Consider the following 17,625-nt stretch of genomic DNA (forward strand, 5'->3'; position numbering starts at 1 on the left):
TGGAGCTGCACCACACTCATGTAAACTACACACAGAGCCATAGACTGGTAAGAACCTCCCCCTGTTGGAACAGAATAGGGGAGAAGTGTGTGTGATGACAATTTGAGATGTTTGAATAATCTATGAATATGGATAAAGAATCATAATTAAAGACGACAGTTCTATTGCGCCTCAAAAAGTTAAATCAACCCAAGACACCCAAAAGTATGCTGCCTAGTGTTTGCCTATATGTTGCCATCCATGCAGTATTTAATCTAGCTGTATTAGTTCATTAGCCTAAGTCCTATAATAAGCTACATTTGTGTATACCCATCAGATAAATATTTAGCAACGACTATCATTCTTTGGTACAGAGTTGATACTTCAGAACATTTCCAGCAATGTGCAGAGAGTGAGTGAGTACACTTGGTGTCGTCATCAGGGCGGCTGTATGTTGTACAGCACAGGTTGCAGGTGGAACCCAGCTCAGCCAGTCAGACCTGCATGGCCTTCGTTCCTCGCTGAATGAAAAGATTGTGTGAACCTACCCCCAAAACACTATATAAAGAGCTGCTTCTCACTGAAGTCACAGCATAGGCATGGATGGCTCAGATGAAACCTCCACTCACGGTAAGATAACTTTTGTAAAAATATGCCTATTTAGTTTAGGGCCTTCTACAGTAGCCTATGAAAATCTGTCAAGGCAAGACACTTAAGTCTAATTGCTCTTGTAAGTGGCCCTGACTAAAATGTAAGAAATTTATTTTCAAACTGCTCTAAAAATATGAAGTACTGGTGGTGTATTTTAGGCCTACATTGATGGCTTTAACCTGAACAAAAATCTTTGTCTGTTGCAGACAGTGCTCTTTATGCCAGGTTGGACCACCTGAAATGACGCCTCCTTGTAGTTTGGTCTCTCTGGTGGAGTGGTTCTTAACAGTTCAACAGTTCTTTGCCAAAATTGTGAAATGTTTAGGACCACTTGATCTGGTGGACAAATACTTCCAAGTCAATAGATGAAGTGGCCTACACTGAGTACCAGGAATCCTTGAGTATAGCCTAGGCTGATTAGATTGTTATTTAAGAAGAGTGGATTAGACTGATTTCACGCCATGTCTTTAGCATAGCTTAATCAAAGATGCCAGAAGTTTTGAAAAACTTGTTTTATTTTTACACCACTGCAGCCTACATTTGTACAGCTATGTTTACCTGTATATTAACCTGGTTTGATATATGAGCGTCTCTCTCTCTCTCTCTGTCTCTGTCTCTGTCTCTGTCTCTCTCTCTCTGTCTCTGTCTCTGTCTCTGTCTCTGTCTCTGTCTCTCTCTCTCTCTGTCTCTCTCTCTCTCTCTCTCTCTCTCTCTCTCTCCCTCCCTCCCTCCCTCCCTCCCTCCCTCCCTCCCTCCCTCCCTCCCTCCCTCCCTCCCTCCCTCCCTCCCTCCCTCTCTTTCTCTCTTTCTGTCTCTGTCTCTCGCTCCCACTCTCTGTCTCTCTCTCACTCAATACAAGTCAAATGGGCTTTATTGGCACCGAAAACACATGTTTACTTTGCCAAAGCAAGTGAAATAAACAAAAGTGAGAAGAAACAAATGTAACAACAACAAACAATTTGAACAGTAAAACAGTAAACAGGTTTTAAAAAGCTAGACATGTCAACTATTATATCATCAGCTATGTACAGTGTTTTAGCAATGTGCAACTAGTTGTATGAAAAGTGGGGGAAGATAAATAAACAGATTAACATAGGTGGTATTTACAATGTTGTTTGAGGTCTACTGGATGGACTTTTCTCATGGCAAGGGGCCACAAATCTTGCTTCTGTGATTGCACATTGTGTAATTTCCCCCAACAGATATGGGAGTTTATCAATGTCGGATTTATTTTCAAAGTCTTTGTGGGTCTGTGTGATCTGTGGGAAATACATAATGTCGCTCTGTCTCTCGCTCGCTCTCGCGTGCCCCCTTGTGTTATTAATGTCAATAGCCTCGTTGTGTCCAACTGTTTCTGAAGTCCAGACAAACAGCGCCTTGGGCATGGTCGCTGTCCGAGGTGGGGCAAATTGGATTCCAGACAGTTTGACACATTTTTCGGTGAAGGATAAACATCTTTGTTGTTTCAGAAGGAAAGTAAAATGAACAGGCTATTGGTAACAAAATAAAGCATCCTCGAATAAAATAATTACACGTTACACCACTAGGAATAATGATACCAATGTTTATATCGGAATAACGTTAGGTTTTTTTGTGTTGGTGTATAAATCATTCATTAATGCGCATTCCAAAGATTATTCTCTGCATCCAAGACGCAGATTTCTTTCCTGCTTTCTCAGCACCACGCCAACATCATTACCAATATTCGGTAAATGGTTCTCATGAAGCCCTGTGTACTGCGAAGGTTATCAAGTTGGATAAGATATTGAGCAGTATTAATGATATGCCAGAGCGATTTCCCTACATGCTCTAGGGCAACAGATGTAGGGGTAGTAGTCCCATGGGATGTGGTCATTGGGATTTCATCAGCGGCCCAGGGTGACACAAACCTTCTCCAGTGGGGAACTGGGTGGCGGTCGGACATGGTAAATCATCTTTACTACGGAGAGTAATTATTGGTCTTCTGAAGCTTCAGTGAATCCTTCCAGTTAACATGTCTAAGCTGTGGTTGTGTCTGTGCGTATTAGTGTTTTTTTGATTGAGCGTTTGTTTGTGGTGGAGTGGGAAATGTGCATAACTAGGTCACATTTAGAGTTTATTATAGGCAACCCACAACCCTAATAAGCCAACTGCATCATTTAAGCTACCTTGATATCCCTCAAGTTAATCTGGCTTCTAAATCGTTTTAAAAAAATGTATTATTTTTTTTTATCTCAAGAGACACACCTGAATAAATAAAGGTTGAATAATATAGACTACCCAATTCTTACATTTGAGTAAACCTAACCACGAGCACACATAATTGTGTATCGAATTGTATTCTGCGCTGGCATAATAATGATGAAATACAATCTTAAAATAAATTGAAAACATTCACACCCACCAAACTATACAGAAGCTTTAAAGACACATCTTCAAAGGGCGTCGGGAACCAGTGAGTTTATGGCGGTAATGACTGGCTGCTTATCTAATACAAGGTCCTCTGTGCACCCCAGATAAGATGTTTTATTTAGAGAATAGCCTAATGTCCTCTGTTCAGCTTTCAAAGCATACAAAATATACACGATCTACTTTGAAATTCCAGTTAAAACGGCTCTGTATTTGATAATGCTTTGAAAATAAGACATTATTGTCTTTCAAAGTTTTTTTTACATATTAACATTTGATCTGGAAATGGAAGGCAGCTAAGCCAACAGCCTACATACATTAGCCTCGTGATGAATAGCCCTTAGTTACACAGACACCTGAACGCAAGAGCGGACTCTGTGTGCACTGCACTGATCAACTCAGGGTTTCCCCTGCAAAATAGTTTCATTCAAAAACACGAGAGGATCCAACTAAGTTAAATTGGGTCATGGCACAAGTTTTGGTTCATCAAAGATCTCAAACCGGCTCATTGCGAAGCTGTTGGATTGCGCAGGTCTCGTGCGTGTTTGCGTTGATAAATTAATGGTGGAGCCTCTAGCAAGTCCGCAGTAAGCGCAGCTAACCGCTGACTGACAGGGGAATTGCGCGACTGGGCGAGTGAGTGAGTGAGTGAGCGAGCGAGAGAGGAGGAAAGAGGGAGAGGGGGTGTGGGTGTGGGACTGCAAAAGGTGGTCCTCAGCCACATGTGATTTCGTTCCGAGACCTACGAGCTGAAAGACCAGGCATGAGTCCAAGGATGGGTAAAACATTTCTATACCTGTGGATATAAAGGTATCGATTACGGATGGATTGTATTGGTTTATTGTTTTGCTGGACTGCTGGCCATGCACGGGAAATATATATTTGCGCACACGCCGCAATTGTTGGGCATTGAGTGGAGTGGTCATGGAGAGACAGTGAGCTCTCTCTGAGTCATTGTTGGATGTCCGGAATAGCTTTTGATTTGAAATCATGCTATGTTTTGGGGTCTATGAAAATATATCCTGAAATGGAAATGAATAGACAAATATAGATGTCAATTCGGTAACCCGGGGTGTGGAATATTACGCACTTTTCCCTCATGGCTTTACCAAACTCCTCGGGCTCCTCTGGAGCTGACAAGCCCAACCCCAGTCTCATAGATCTGGGAACATTCTTCGTGGACTCTGATATCATATTTGGATTTACCAGTCATCTTCTGAGGAGAAAAGCAAAGGTGAGTGACTGCTCTCCAAATAACTGTAACATACACAAACATGAAATGTAACCTAATACACACCCCAACTACCTGGAACATTATAATGATTATAAATAGGTAAATTGATAGACAAAGTCATCAGTAACGCTACAAGCCTGGATTTACAGGTAGCCTAAACCACAAAGTCAATTGTCTCGGACCCTGTAAATCTTAACTTGACTGGCGTCAGGTATTTCAGCACCATGAACAGCTCCCCTGATTGTCCGATGCGCCTCATCAACAATGCCAACTCCATAGCGTGATCGCTGGTTGGGATTCTCTTGTTCAAAATAATTTCAAAAACAGAAGAGAGTAGCAGGGTGGATTGTGCTTTGTGGTCCCAAACACTCATTGCTTTAATAAGCAATGTGGCTTCTGTAATCGCGGCGCTCATTCGCTGTGCGCTCTGTTCAGAAGGCACCGAGCAGCCAAAAATTAAGACTCAAAATCATTGACCACAATGACAGACTTGATTGGCCATAGTTTCAGATAAAAACAATTCAATTCTATTCAGTCAATTTTGTATTTACCTTTCTGGGTGAATAGCTTATGTTTTGTTTCATGTGTAATCGCAAAATTAACGTTTAGCAGTATTAAATTGACCTCATTATGTTAACCCCATAAGGACGCCTATAATTTGCTACCAGTTGCGCTGCCAAGCGTGAACCCACTCAACTCAGTCGACGACACAGACAGACAGACAGACAGACAGACAGACAGACAGACAGACAAAGGGCTCCAACTGGGTCATGTGAGGGTAGAAGGGATCCTCACAATAAAGCACGAAGCCGCTGTCGCTTACATCATCAACATGAAATATTTAAAGTTTTTTAATTAAATATTAAACATGGCCCTTATTTTGGGAAATCCGTCCTGCAATCTGTGTATTTACCAAAGGATGGCGCCAAAGTAGCAAGAACGGGAAGCATTGGCTGTAAAGCTCAGTAGGTGAGGCTCTGTACTGTGCCCATTGACTTGTCTGTGAAACAATGTCTAAAAATGTGTCTGCTTGTGTGAGAACAGGATACAGCCATTGACTACAATAAACTAGAGTCACTATGAATATTTCAAATAATAATGTCATTAGGCTATAGAAATAACTCAGTCATTTCCCTACTGTCATGCTATGTAGGAGGAGGTCTGATACCAACAGGCTCAGAGACCGTGTCTATCCACAAGCCATAAAACTGTTGAACACTTGAAGTGGACTGACCACCTGCACTTGCTCTCTGCACCTTTGCACACATGCACTCTCACTCACTCACTCACTCACTCACTCACTCACTCACTCACTCACTCACTCACTCACTCACTCACTCACTCACTCACTCACTCACTCACTCACTCACTCACTCACTAATAAAAATATATTTGCCACAAAAGTAGTGCACTGGGCCTTTACAACTCCTGCATTTGCGCACCAATACAGCTGTCTGCAGCGCGGGGAAACATGTTCTCTCACAAAAGTAATGCACTGGTCCTTTACTACTCCTGTATTCAGGGCTGGTCCTGACCATTGCGAGAAAATAATATTGTCAGTCCGCACAACTAGAATAGTCCCAGTAAGCAAAAGTATGTTGGAAAGATGTCTAAAATACGTAATTTCCAGACTTTGAAATGGAATGGATTAATTTAATTGTAAATCAAAATGAGTGTAAATGGGGGGTTTTTCTTCACCTTTTTAGAACATTGACATGTTGATGGTGTCCCAGTATGCCAATAGCCTACTGTCAAACTGGGACACTCTTCTCTGCCATTTTAATGCAGAACAAATATTTTGGGGGTTATGAAATACATGTTTTCTGAATAGAAATCCATTTTGTAAATAGGATCAAATGTTCAATTTCATTTTCCTCAAATCTGCCATCAGCTAGCTTGCTAGAAAAAGCTAGCATAGCTACACTTTACGTAGAAATATATTACCTCACCAAAATGACAAATCCTTGCTAGCTATATTCATCACCATACAAGGTATATGATGACGGTTTATTTTGCTGTATTTGACTCGGTGACAATAAAACAGTCATTGAAATTGTTGAGGGGTGAGGTCTTTTTGGTTTCATTCTACAAAATGTCCATTAGAGTGTAGTGTTGAGAATGTTGAGCTGATAGGTCTAGATGAAGTTAACTTTATTTTATTTACAGGCTATACAATTACATCTGGGCTACACCATACAATTCAAATCAAATATGATGATAATGAATATAATAATAATGTTCCACAAAAATACATAAAACATGTTTGACTACATTTAATTTGTAAGTTTCTAGTTGAAATATTGAAATGACTCATTTACTCTCTAATTTATACTTCTTTACCATAAAGAATTGAGTGTCCCAATTTGCCAGTATTGACCGGAAATATTTGGTCTCGGCACAATTTGTGTTTGAAGATTAAGAGTCACCCATCCTGGTTTTAACATTTATATATGTTTTATATTGTATAGTGTAGTAGAGGTATGAAGATAGAAAACGAAAGTGTCCCATTTTACCAATACACACCACACCCTATGTTAGATAACTTTTTTGACTGAACGTTGGTGGAGCGTGCAGCGATGACTCTCCACACAGCACCCTGGAGAGGCGCTGGGAATAGAAACACATAATATTTTGGTCCCTGCATAAGCCAAAGTGGGCACTTCTTATCATAGGGCGGCATCAGCATTCACCTAAAAATCCCATATACCACTGGTTGAGAGAAATTCTCATTGTTTTTGTGTATAATTATGTGAGGTTTTATGTGTTGGAGGCGTGTCTTGGTCAGTTAGGCTCAGAAAAGTCCACCCTCTTCAATCTGCTGCCATAGACGGCCGCATAATCCTGACAATTAGAGGGCCAGCCTTGCCTGCATTAACGGACCGATGTTTCCCTCTGCAGTGTAGGAAAAAAATATCAATAAAAGAAGTGCACTGGGCATTTACTGCTCCTGTATAAGGGAACAGATACAGCCGTGTGCAGCGCAGGAAGAAATGTAGCATTCGTGCCACACACACATCACAATTGTTGCTACTACCAGACTCTTATTTACAATAAATTGCTTATACTGCACAATTTAAACACTTGCACCACAATCCCCCCTTTCTCTGATAGATGTCTAAATATTGAACTATAATTTGTGCCTTCCTGTATTATGCTAAAATGTTTATTATATTCTACTGAACTTTATGTTCATATATCTTATATTTGATTATGTCTTATTGTTGTTCCATTCTCGAGAAGGAACCTGCAAGTAAGCATTTTGTTAGATGGTGTACTGTATTCCATGTGTATCCTGTACATACGACTAATACAACTTGAAACTACTGCAATGTATTGATAAAAGCAGCAATTACAATGGGCAAGTTCAGCTTTATAAATATCTAGCCTAATAACCTACAAACCTAATACAACTACCACACATTGAACTACCATGTCTGATACATGAACCTACGGTTTTTAAGTGATTTAATATTGCAGTGTCAAATCATGCGCCAAAAAGTTTCCCAAAAGTTGTCTTGTGAACCCCACCCATTTAAAAGAGTTCATTCCCGCCCACCGTGCGCACTCAGGACCAAAACTTCACTTCACTCGTATTGATTGTATTGTCATGGGACTGATCCAGTGCAGCACACAACCATGGTTATTAGTCTACTCTCTACAGAAGTGGTAGCGAGCAGACGGGTTTGCTTTCGTCACAAGTGTGTAGGCACTGACACTTCAATGTACAACTTCGCAGTTGAGTGTATGTGAGAACTACGTCTAGTAGGTATACCCAGACCAAGGAGAATGAACTCATTTCGGGGAAATGCAACTCATGGACGGGACCCTGACAACTGCAGGTTTACTGTAAGTGTTTTAGTCATATAAAGTGTTTTACACATACAGTTAAAGTGTTCGGTTCCTATTTACAATAACACCTGTCGCAGCACACCCTTTTGTTTTGGATCGCATTTTGCCTACCTCTGCAGATTGGTAACGTTTACGTATTCATATTGACATTCATGCAGTTTGTCAAGGCATTCAACAAACAACTCCAGACAAGTAACGTTAGGCTTCCACACCTGTGGTTGTGCGTCTACAAGTTTGAAACCATTGTATTTTCCTACATAGAAATCAATGAATCTATTTGAACTGACTTGCGTTTCTCTCCTGACGAAGGTGGAGGGTTGTCCCAGCGGAGAGTCGCCGTTCCCTCTTGATCTGAATACCAGGAAAATTCTTCACTCATCCGAGTATGCGCGGTGTAACAGCCGGCCACCACCCGAGGGCGCTGGGTCGGTGACCGTCTCCGAGTCAGAGAGAAGGGACGGCAAAGGAAGCTTTTGCCAACAATGTCAAATTAATGTGACTGAGCTGAAGAGGCAAGCGCTGGTCTTGGCAGACCCAAGTTCACTAAAGGTTTGTGAATACATGTTTAACTTTACTTTGAGTCTCAAGGCTGGTTGTATTTGACCAGTAATGCAAAGTCATACTTTTCATCAATTTTACACCAAGGCTCCCTACAGTTGATCAACCTGAATTGACACCACCATGACTCTGCTGATCTGTGCTCTTGGTTTATTTTTGTGAATATTGCAATGACATGGTAATAACCTCTTCTTTCCTCCCCCTCTTGTAATGAGTCCAGTGAGGTGGGTCTTGCGTTTATTATGAGGCATGTGGTAATGGGAGATCAGTGTGTGTTTGTTCACCTCATGCTCTGTTGGCGTAACAGGGACAGGCTGCCTTGGTTCCACTCATGTACTGCAGGTGATATAGGGGCACAGATGGCATGCTCAGAATAAAGCGTGCTGCCACCCTCCTCCCAGTGTAGATAGCTGTAGTGTGATTCTGCAGGTTTCTGACTATGTCATGAGTCATGACCCATGCTCCAGCTTTGCTTTGTGGTCTTCATCACTGATGGGCATCTCTCTGGTGGTTTTACGTTTGTACCCACTGCCCATTTGCCTATGATATAGTCCAGTGCGATGGGTACACAACGGCAGGGTGAGACATGGCTGTAAGACTTGTGAGCTCTGTATTCCCAGCATGTAGTAGCTGTGGCTAGGGCTGTGTTGATTGTCAAGCAAATAACTGTCTGTCTCACAGTAATTGACCGTTAATTAATAAACACATTTATCATCTCCTGGCTTCCACATATAGCCTACAAGCCATTTAAACAAGTTTAATATATCTATGTAATATAACCTACACCTTCACAATAAATTCATTATTTATTTTAGACTGGTCTAAAGAAGCACACTATGAAGATAATGTAGTCAGTGTTGAGCAGTTAACAAAGAAATAGGTACTCCTATATGCTTAATTTAGAGTTGTTAATGTAACTTTAGTTGTTCTACAAACGTTGTTTAGATTTTTTATACATTGTCAGGCTGCTTGATGAGACTCTAATGATGATTTGAAAGAAGTCCCTTGAAAGGCACGAGCCCTGCTTTGTTTTTGTGCAGGCTGTACACACTCCAATAGTCTCTCATTCACAATTTGACAAGCACTTGATAATGCCGCAAATGTCACGGAGGCATCCCCTTGTTGGCTGTAAATGCACCCTAAAATAATCCATGCCTTTTGCGGCCAGGAGTACTGCATTGTGCCCTTCTCCCTGAGTGTGCTGCGCAATCTCTCACTCACATGGCTCTCTGTCACGTCATCGGGTCTTCTCACAGGCTACAAGTCAGACTCATCAAATCAAATCAAAGTTTATTTGTCACGTGCGCCGAATACAACATGGTTGAAATGAAATGATACCAGATTACTTTAGAAAAAAATGGCGTTGACTGATGAGATCAAATGATGACATAAAGATCCATTGTGTTGAACACTGTGCGATGTTTAACAGTGAGAATCGCAGAATGGTGTACTTACTAAATGATTAGAGTTGGCTGTGCGATATTAGGTTGCTTCTTGTGTAAATGTTTTCTGTCTGGATTTTAATGATTACATTACAGTGAAATGCTTACTTACAGGCCCTAACCAACAGTGTGATTTTTAAAAAGTAAAAAATAGGTACATGTATTAGGTGAACAATAAATAAGTAAAGAAATAAAAACAACAGTAAAAAGACAGTGAAAAATAACAGTAGCGAGGCTTTATACAGTAGTGAGGCTATATACAGGCACCGCGCAACTGCATGAATCCTAAATTCCGAAGTGCATATTGAAGATTTTGGAAGAACTGTCCACATTTACTTTTCGTCAGCCAACAAGATGATTATGCCTAACAAAGAGCAAAAGCACTAGCCTATGTCAATCTGCTATCCCCATAGTACAAAAGTCGACCTATTCTATTCTGTGCGATAAACAAATATTCCAAACAGTCCGGGACAGTTGTAGGATGAGATAGATCCCAAATTAATACAACTACTAGCATAAAAAATATATTATTTATGAAATGTGGCTGATGCAACAGATCAGAATGTGTACCATAAATATTGATAATGTCAAACCCTGACCATAGAGAGCCTTTTATTCTCTATGTTGGTTAGGTCGGGGTGTGACTAGGGTGGGTTATCTAGGTTATTGTATGTCTATGTTGGCCTGGTATGGTTCCCAATCAGAGACAGCTGCTTATCATTGTCTCTGATTGGGGATCATATTTAGGCAGCCATTTCCCCCACTGTGTTTTGTGGGATCTTGTTTTTGTGGAGTTACTGTTGAGCACTGCATTTACTTCACACTTCGTTTGTTCTGTATTGTTTTGGTGAGTTTCATTTATTTAACATGTGGAACTCTACGCACCCTGCGCCTTGGTCCGTTAATTCTTTAGACGATTGTGACAGAAGATCCCACCACAACAGGACCAAGCAGCGTGCCCGGGAAGAGAAGGTATCCAGGGCTTGGGAGGAGATAAAGGAGGAGAAGACATCCTGGACTTGGGAGGAAATTATGGCTGGAGACGAAAGCCTTCCGTGGAAGCAGACGCAAGCGGTGAGGGAAGGACAGCGAAGACGCCAGGGTTCGCGGCCACAACGCAAGCCCAAAAGACAGCCCAAAATGTGTTTTTTTTGGGGGATGGCACACGGGGTGGTCGGCGATGCCGAGGAGCAATATTGGGATAGATTGAGGAGAGTGATGAGAGAGAGCTGTTGGTTTGGCTGGAGAGGCAAGACAGCAGATAGCAGCACCCACTCGTAGCACACGCTCCAGCAGGTATATCTCACTGGTTACCCCCAAAGCCAATTCCTCCTTTGGTCGCCTTTCCTTCCTGTTCTCTGCTGCCCCTGACTGGAACGAACTGCAAAAATCACTGAGGCTGGAGATTCCCATCTCCCTCACTAGCTTTAAGAACCAGCTGTCAGAGCAGCTCACAGATCACTGCACCTGTTCATAGCCCATCTGTATACAGCCCATCTATCTACCTCATTCCTATACTGTATTTATTTATTTTCCTCCTTTTGCACCACAGTATCTCTACTTGCACATCCATCTTTTGCACCATTCCAGTGTTTAATTGCCATATTGTAATTACTTCGCCACCATGGCCTATTTATTGCCTTAACTCCCTTACCTTACCTCATTTGCACTCACTGTATATAGACTTTTTTTTCTTTTTTTTAGACTGTATTATTGACTAGTTTACCTGGTTAAATAAAGGTTAAATAAAAAAAATAAAAGAGACAGTTGCCCTGAGGAGCGTGTTAGGCGTCCGATGCCACCTCTGCCAGCACTCCGCAGGAGAGTGTCATCGTTCCGGTACAATGTGTGCCGGTTCTACGGACCGGTTCTACGCACGTGCCTCCACAGCCCGGTACGTCCTGTGCCAGCTCCCCGCACTTGCCGTGCGAAGGTTGTCATCTGTCCAGGACACGTTGTGGTAGTTGTGCCAGCTCTACTCTCCAGACCTCCAGTGCGCCTCCACGGCCCAGTATGTCCCGTGCTGGTTCTACGCACCGTGTCTCCAGTGCGTCTCCACAGCCCGGTACATCCTGTGCCAGCTCCCCGCACTTGCCGTGCAAAGTGTGTTAAAGTTCCGGTGCCATTGATGCAGGCTATACGCACCAGGTCTCCAGTGCGCCTCCACAGCCCAGTACGTCCTGTGCCTCCTCCTCACACTCTTCCTCAAGTGCGCCTTCTCAGTCAGGTACGTCCTGTGCCTGCTCCACGCACTCTCCTTGAGTGCGTGTTCCCAGTCAGGTACGTCCTGTGCCTGCTCCTCACACTCTCCCTCAAGTGCGCCTTCCCGGTCAGGTGCGTCCTGTGCCTACTTCCTGCACTCGCAATGAAGTGCGTGTCACCAGTCTGGCGCCACCTGTGCTGGCTCCACACATCAGGCCTCCAGTGCGCCTCCCCAGTCCAGAGCTTCCGGCGACGGTCCCCGGTCCGGAGCTTCCGGCGACGGTCCCCGGTCCGGAGCTTCCGGCGAAGGGCCCCGGTCCGGAACCTCCTGAGACGATCCACGGTCCGGAACCTCCAGCTCCAGGGCAGGAGCCTTCCTCTGCGCCGATGCCCAGTCCGAGCACGGCGTCCAGTCCCGCTCCATGGCAGGAGCCTTCCTCTGTGCCAATGCCCAGTCCAGGCACGGCGGTCAACTCAGCTCCATGGCCGGAGCCTTCTTTGGCGCCGGTGCCCAGTCCGGGTGCGGCGTACAACCCAGCTCCATGGCCGGGGCCCTCCTCTACGCAGATGCCCAGTCCGGGCACGGTGTTCTACCTGGCTCCATAGTGGGTACTTCGCCCCCGACGTTAGATGCCTACCCGGACCCTCCACTATTGAGTCAGATTTTGCAGCCGGAGTTCGCACCTTTGGGGGGGTAGTGTCATGCCCTGACCATAGAGAGCATTTCATTCTCTATGTTGGTTAGGTTGGGTGTGACTAGGGTGGGTTATCTAGGTTAATGTATGTCTATGTTGGTCTGGTATGGTTCCCAATCAGAGGCAGCTGTTTATCGTTGTCTCTGATTGGGGATCATATTTAGGCAGCCATTTCCCCCACTGTGTTTTGTGGGATCTTGTTTTGTGTAGTTACAGTTGAGCGCTGCATTTACTTCACACTTCATTTATTCTGTATTGTTTTGGTGAGTTTCATTTATTTAACGTGTGGAACTCTGCGCCTTAGTCCGTTAATTCTTTAGACGATCGTGAGAGATAAGCTATTAGGCTATTTCTTCACATTATAAGTGCAGCATTGCACACATGGTAGTAGGCGCAAATGTTCCATTAGCGGAAAACACCATTATCAAAATTGACAACAAATGCAATTATGCATGTAATGCTTTTATTATAAGGTGCATTTTTATGGTGTAAATTATCTTCCCCCAAACTTGAAACTCAGGTGCTGCTTATATATGTCAGTTAGGCTCTACACCCCTTGTAAAACGGATTAATGTGCTTAATTTTCAGAAATTATTTTGCCACTTTAGTTGCGATACAAACCTTATTAAAACATGTAGGCCTATGGGCTGTTCTACATGAAGTGTGCAACTATGAGAATTGTTGCAACCCCTATTTGTAGCCTATTCAACCTACATTTCGTGTCATCTGAGATCCCCAAAGATCGGAAAGCCGCTGCGGTCATCCCCCTCTTCAAAGGGGGAGACGCTCTTGACCCAAACTGTTATAGACCTATATCCATCCTGCCCTGCCTTTTTAAACCTTCGAAAGCCAAGTTAATAAACAGATCACCGGCCATTTCGAATCGCACCGTACCTTTGCCGCTATGTAATCTGGTTTCCGAGCTGGTCATGGGTGCACCTCCGCCACGCTCAAGGTCCTAAACGATATCATAAACGCCATCGATAAAAGACAGTATTGTGCAGCCATCTTCATCGACCTGGCCAAGGCTTTCGACTCTGTCAATCACCACATTCTTATTGTCAGACTCAGCAGCCTTGGCTTCTCAAATGACTGCCTCGCCTGGTTCACCAACTACTTCTCAGATAGAGTTCAGTATGTCAATTCGGAGGACCTGTTGTCTGGACCTCTGGCAGTCTCTATGGGGGTGCCACAGGATTCAATCCTTGGGCCAACTCTTTTCTCTGTATATATCAATGATGTCGCACTAGCTGCTGGTGATTCTCTGATCCACCTATACGCAGATGACACCATTCTTATACATCTGGCCCTTTTTGGACACTGTGCTAACAAACCTCCAAACGAGCTTCAACGCCATACACTCCTTCCACGGCCTCCAACTGCTTTTAAATGCTAGTAAAACTAAGTGCATGTTCTTCAACCGATTGCTGCCTGCACCATCCCGCCCGACCAGCATCACTACTCTGGACGGTTCTGACCTAGAAAATGTGGACAACTACAAATACCTAGGTGTCTGGTTAGACTGTAAACTCTCCTTCCAGACTCACATTAAGCATCTCCAATCCAAAATTAAATCTAGAATCGGCTTCATATTTCGCAACAAAGCCTCTTACTCATTCCGCCAAACATACCCTCGTAAAACTGACTATCCTACCGATCCTTGACTTCGGCGATGTCATTTACAAAATAGCCCCCAACACTCTACTCAGCAAACTGGATGTAGTCTATCACAGTGCCATCCATTTAATCACCAAAGCCCCATATACCACCCACCACTGCAACCTGTATGCTCTCGTTGGCTGGCCCTCACTACATATCCGTCGCCAAACCCACTGGCTCCAGGTCATCTTTGCTAGGTAAAGCCCCTGCAACGCTCGTCGGAAGAAGTGGACCAAGGTGCAGCGTGGTACGTGTTCATGATTCTTTAATTAGTCCAAACACCAAACAAAACAACAAAAGAACAACGAACGTCATGTTCTGAAGTCTACACAGAGCTAACAAAAAACATATAAATAAAGAACATTGAATGCCCACCCAATGTACCTGCGCTCCAGCAGGTACATTGCACTGGACATCCCCAAAGCCAACACTTACTTTGGCCACCTTTCCTTCCAGTTCTCTGCTGCCAATGACTGGAACGAATTGCAAAATCTCTGAAGCTGGAGTCTTATATCTCCCTCTAACTTTAAGCATCAGCTGTCTGAGCAGCTTATCGATCACTGTACCTGCGCACAGCCAATCTGTAAATAGCACACCCGACTACCTCATCCCCATAATATTACTTACCATCTTGGTCTTTTGCACCCCAGTATCACTACTTGCACATCATCATCTGCATATCTATCACTGCAGTATTAATGCTAAATTGTAATTATTTTAGTCTCTAGGGCCTATTTATCACCTACCTCCATACTCTTCTACATTTGTACAGACTGTACATAGATTTTTCTTTTGTGTTATTGACTGTACGTTTGTTTATGTGTAACTCTGTGTTGTTGTTTTTGTCGCACTGCTTTTCTTTATCTTGGCCAGGTCACAGTTGTAAATGAGAACTTGTTCTCAACTGGCCAACCTGGTTAAATAAAGGTGAAATAAAAATAAAGTAAATATAATTCACAAGTGATAGGATAATATTGTCACCCATCAGACTATTCTTGATTTAATCTTGTCTTTACATGAGCTAAATAATATGTGTGACTTTTGTTTTGATTTAGAATGGACTATTATCATGCACCTGTATCGAAACGGGGGCAGTGGAAACAAATACATGTCATCTATGCACTTAAATAGCAAATGGAGGACTCTTTTCCCATGGTTTATTTTCATGCCAGCCTGGTAGGCTGTACTCCTGTTGTAAATATAAGCAATGTGCTTAATATTAGGAAAGTTGAGAAATAAATATAATAGGCCTAGCATATAGAAAGCTGATGGGATCCTCATATTTTTATTAGCGTCCATCACTCTGTTTTCTCACGCAATTGCATAGCCTATAGAAATGTTGCGACATGAGCTCATGGGCTCTCATGGGGTGGCAGGTATCCTAGTGGTTAGAGCGTTGGACTAGTAACTGAAAAGTTGCGAGATCAAATCCCCGAGCTGACGAGGTAAAAATGTCATTCTGACCCTGAACAAAGCAGTTAACCTCGAAAACAAGAATTTGTTCTTAACTGACTTCCCTAGTTAAATAAAGGTAAAAAAGTGCTTGATTCGATTTTCAAATATGTTTGCATTGATCTCTTAGTGATTAGAGGGACAATAGAGTGCAGAGTACCAGACAGTAAGTTTGGTAGGCTACAAATGACCATCAGAGCTTGGAGAAGCCTAATTACCATGACGAAACAGTCATGTCAAATTTGACTGCCTTCATGACTCGTGTCCGCCAGACTGGCGATAATACGGTCACCGCAAAAGCTGTGGCTATAACTCCCCTTACCAACATACATTATTATTTTGTCCTCTGGTTGGGTGTAGAGGTAATATATATCAAGTCCTTCTCCAATGTAGATACTGGAGTCATGAGAGGCTGTGGGGTAATGACTTCAATTATAATGTCCCAGTCTTCCTGTGAAGTCTTTTATTTCTCTGCTCACGGCCACACACTGTTTATGGATGTGAAACCTCAGCGTCTGAGACCGAAAGGTCTTTGGAAGTGTCTCATTGTTTTGCTAAACAATGCTTATCTCTTCATTATGTTGTCGGGAAGAGAGGGGGGGGGGGGCAAGGAGGGAGAAAATAAGCAAGTGGCTGAGGAGGAAGTTAAGTCCCAATTGACCTTCACCATGCATTGAAAGTGTTCCTGTATGGCTCGCCCCACAATTCCCACCGCTGTTAAATGACGGTCTCATGCTTATCTTGGATTACAAACCCTCCAGCCTCCTCTGAATCCCCTCAACACCTAATGTCTTATGGGAACAGGGAGATACGGGACGGGGAAAAACTTTCCTCTGTATGTGTGGTCTAGTTTCTATGCGGGGTGGCCTAAATCATATCAGATCTCTATATATTGAAGCACCAGGTATTTTCTCCCTCCCCAAACAGACATACACTATCCCACCTGCCAGTCCTTCTCCATGGGAACTGAGTCCTCTCTCTGTTACCTGTGTGGTCCTCTCCAGGTGTGGAGGGGTTGGAGGGTGGGATGGGGGCTGCCCCTTCCTTCTCCTATTATACACATGTTGATGGCTAAATAGGTCCCTAATTTTAAGGTGGTAAACAGTCAAGGCATGGTGCTCTTATTGTGCTTGCCTCATGGTATCAATTTCTCCAGCTGCAGGAGAAAGGGTCCCATTGACCTGTTGGGCCTGTACTGCCCACCTGGAGGCTCTGGACTGGATGTGGTCGTGGATGGATGGCTTTTACAGATTTCCTTTGGTGGAAGAGGGCCAGGTGATGTGTAGTGGAAAGATTGCTGTACTGGGTTATTGGTGCTCCTGGCATCAGAGCTACAGAGTTCTGCTGTACCTGTCATGTGAGAGCGGAGGCTGTTTATGTGAGAGCTCCCCCTTCCTTGCCCTATCCTCCTGCCGTCCCATTTTTGTGATGAGGAAGTCAGCCTGCCCCCTATACCGCCCCCCTCCCCCCAGCCCCCCCGACTTCCAGTGGACTAATATTTTGAGTACAGTAGCAG

General features: G+C 43.5%; 1 pseudogene; it reads left to right on the plus strand.

Moving 5' to 3' along the window:
- The first annotated feature begins 7,826 nt into the window (after positions 1-7,826).
- The window catches only part of LOC118362533 (kinesin-like protein KIF26A), a 127,663-nt pseudogene continuing 117,864 nt past the window's right edge, over positions 7,827-17,625 (plus strand).

Source organism: Oncorhynchus keta, chromosome 29, assembly GCF_023373465.1.
Source record: "Oncorhynchus keta strain PuntledgeMale-10-30-2019 chromosome 29, Oket_V2, whole genome shotgun sequence".
In the NCBI taxonomy this organism is placed as follows: Eukaryota; Metazoa; Chordata; class Actinopteri; order Salmoniformes; family Salmonidae; genus Oncorhynchus; species Oncorhynchus keta.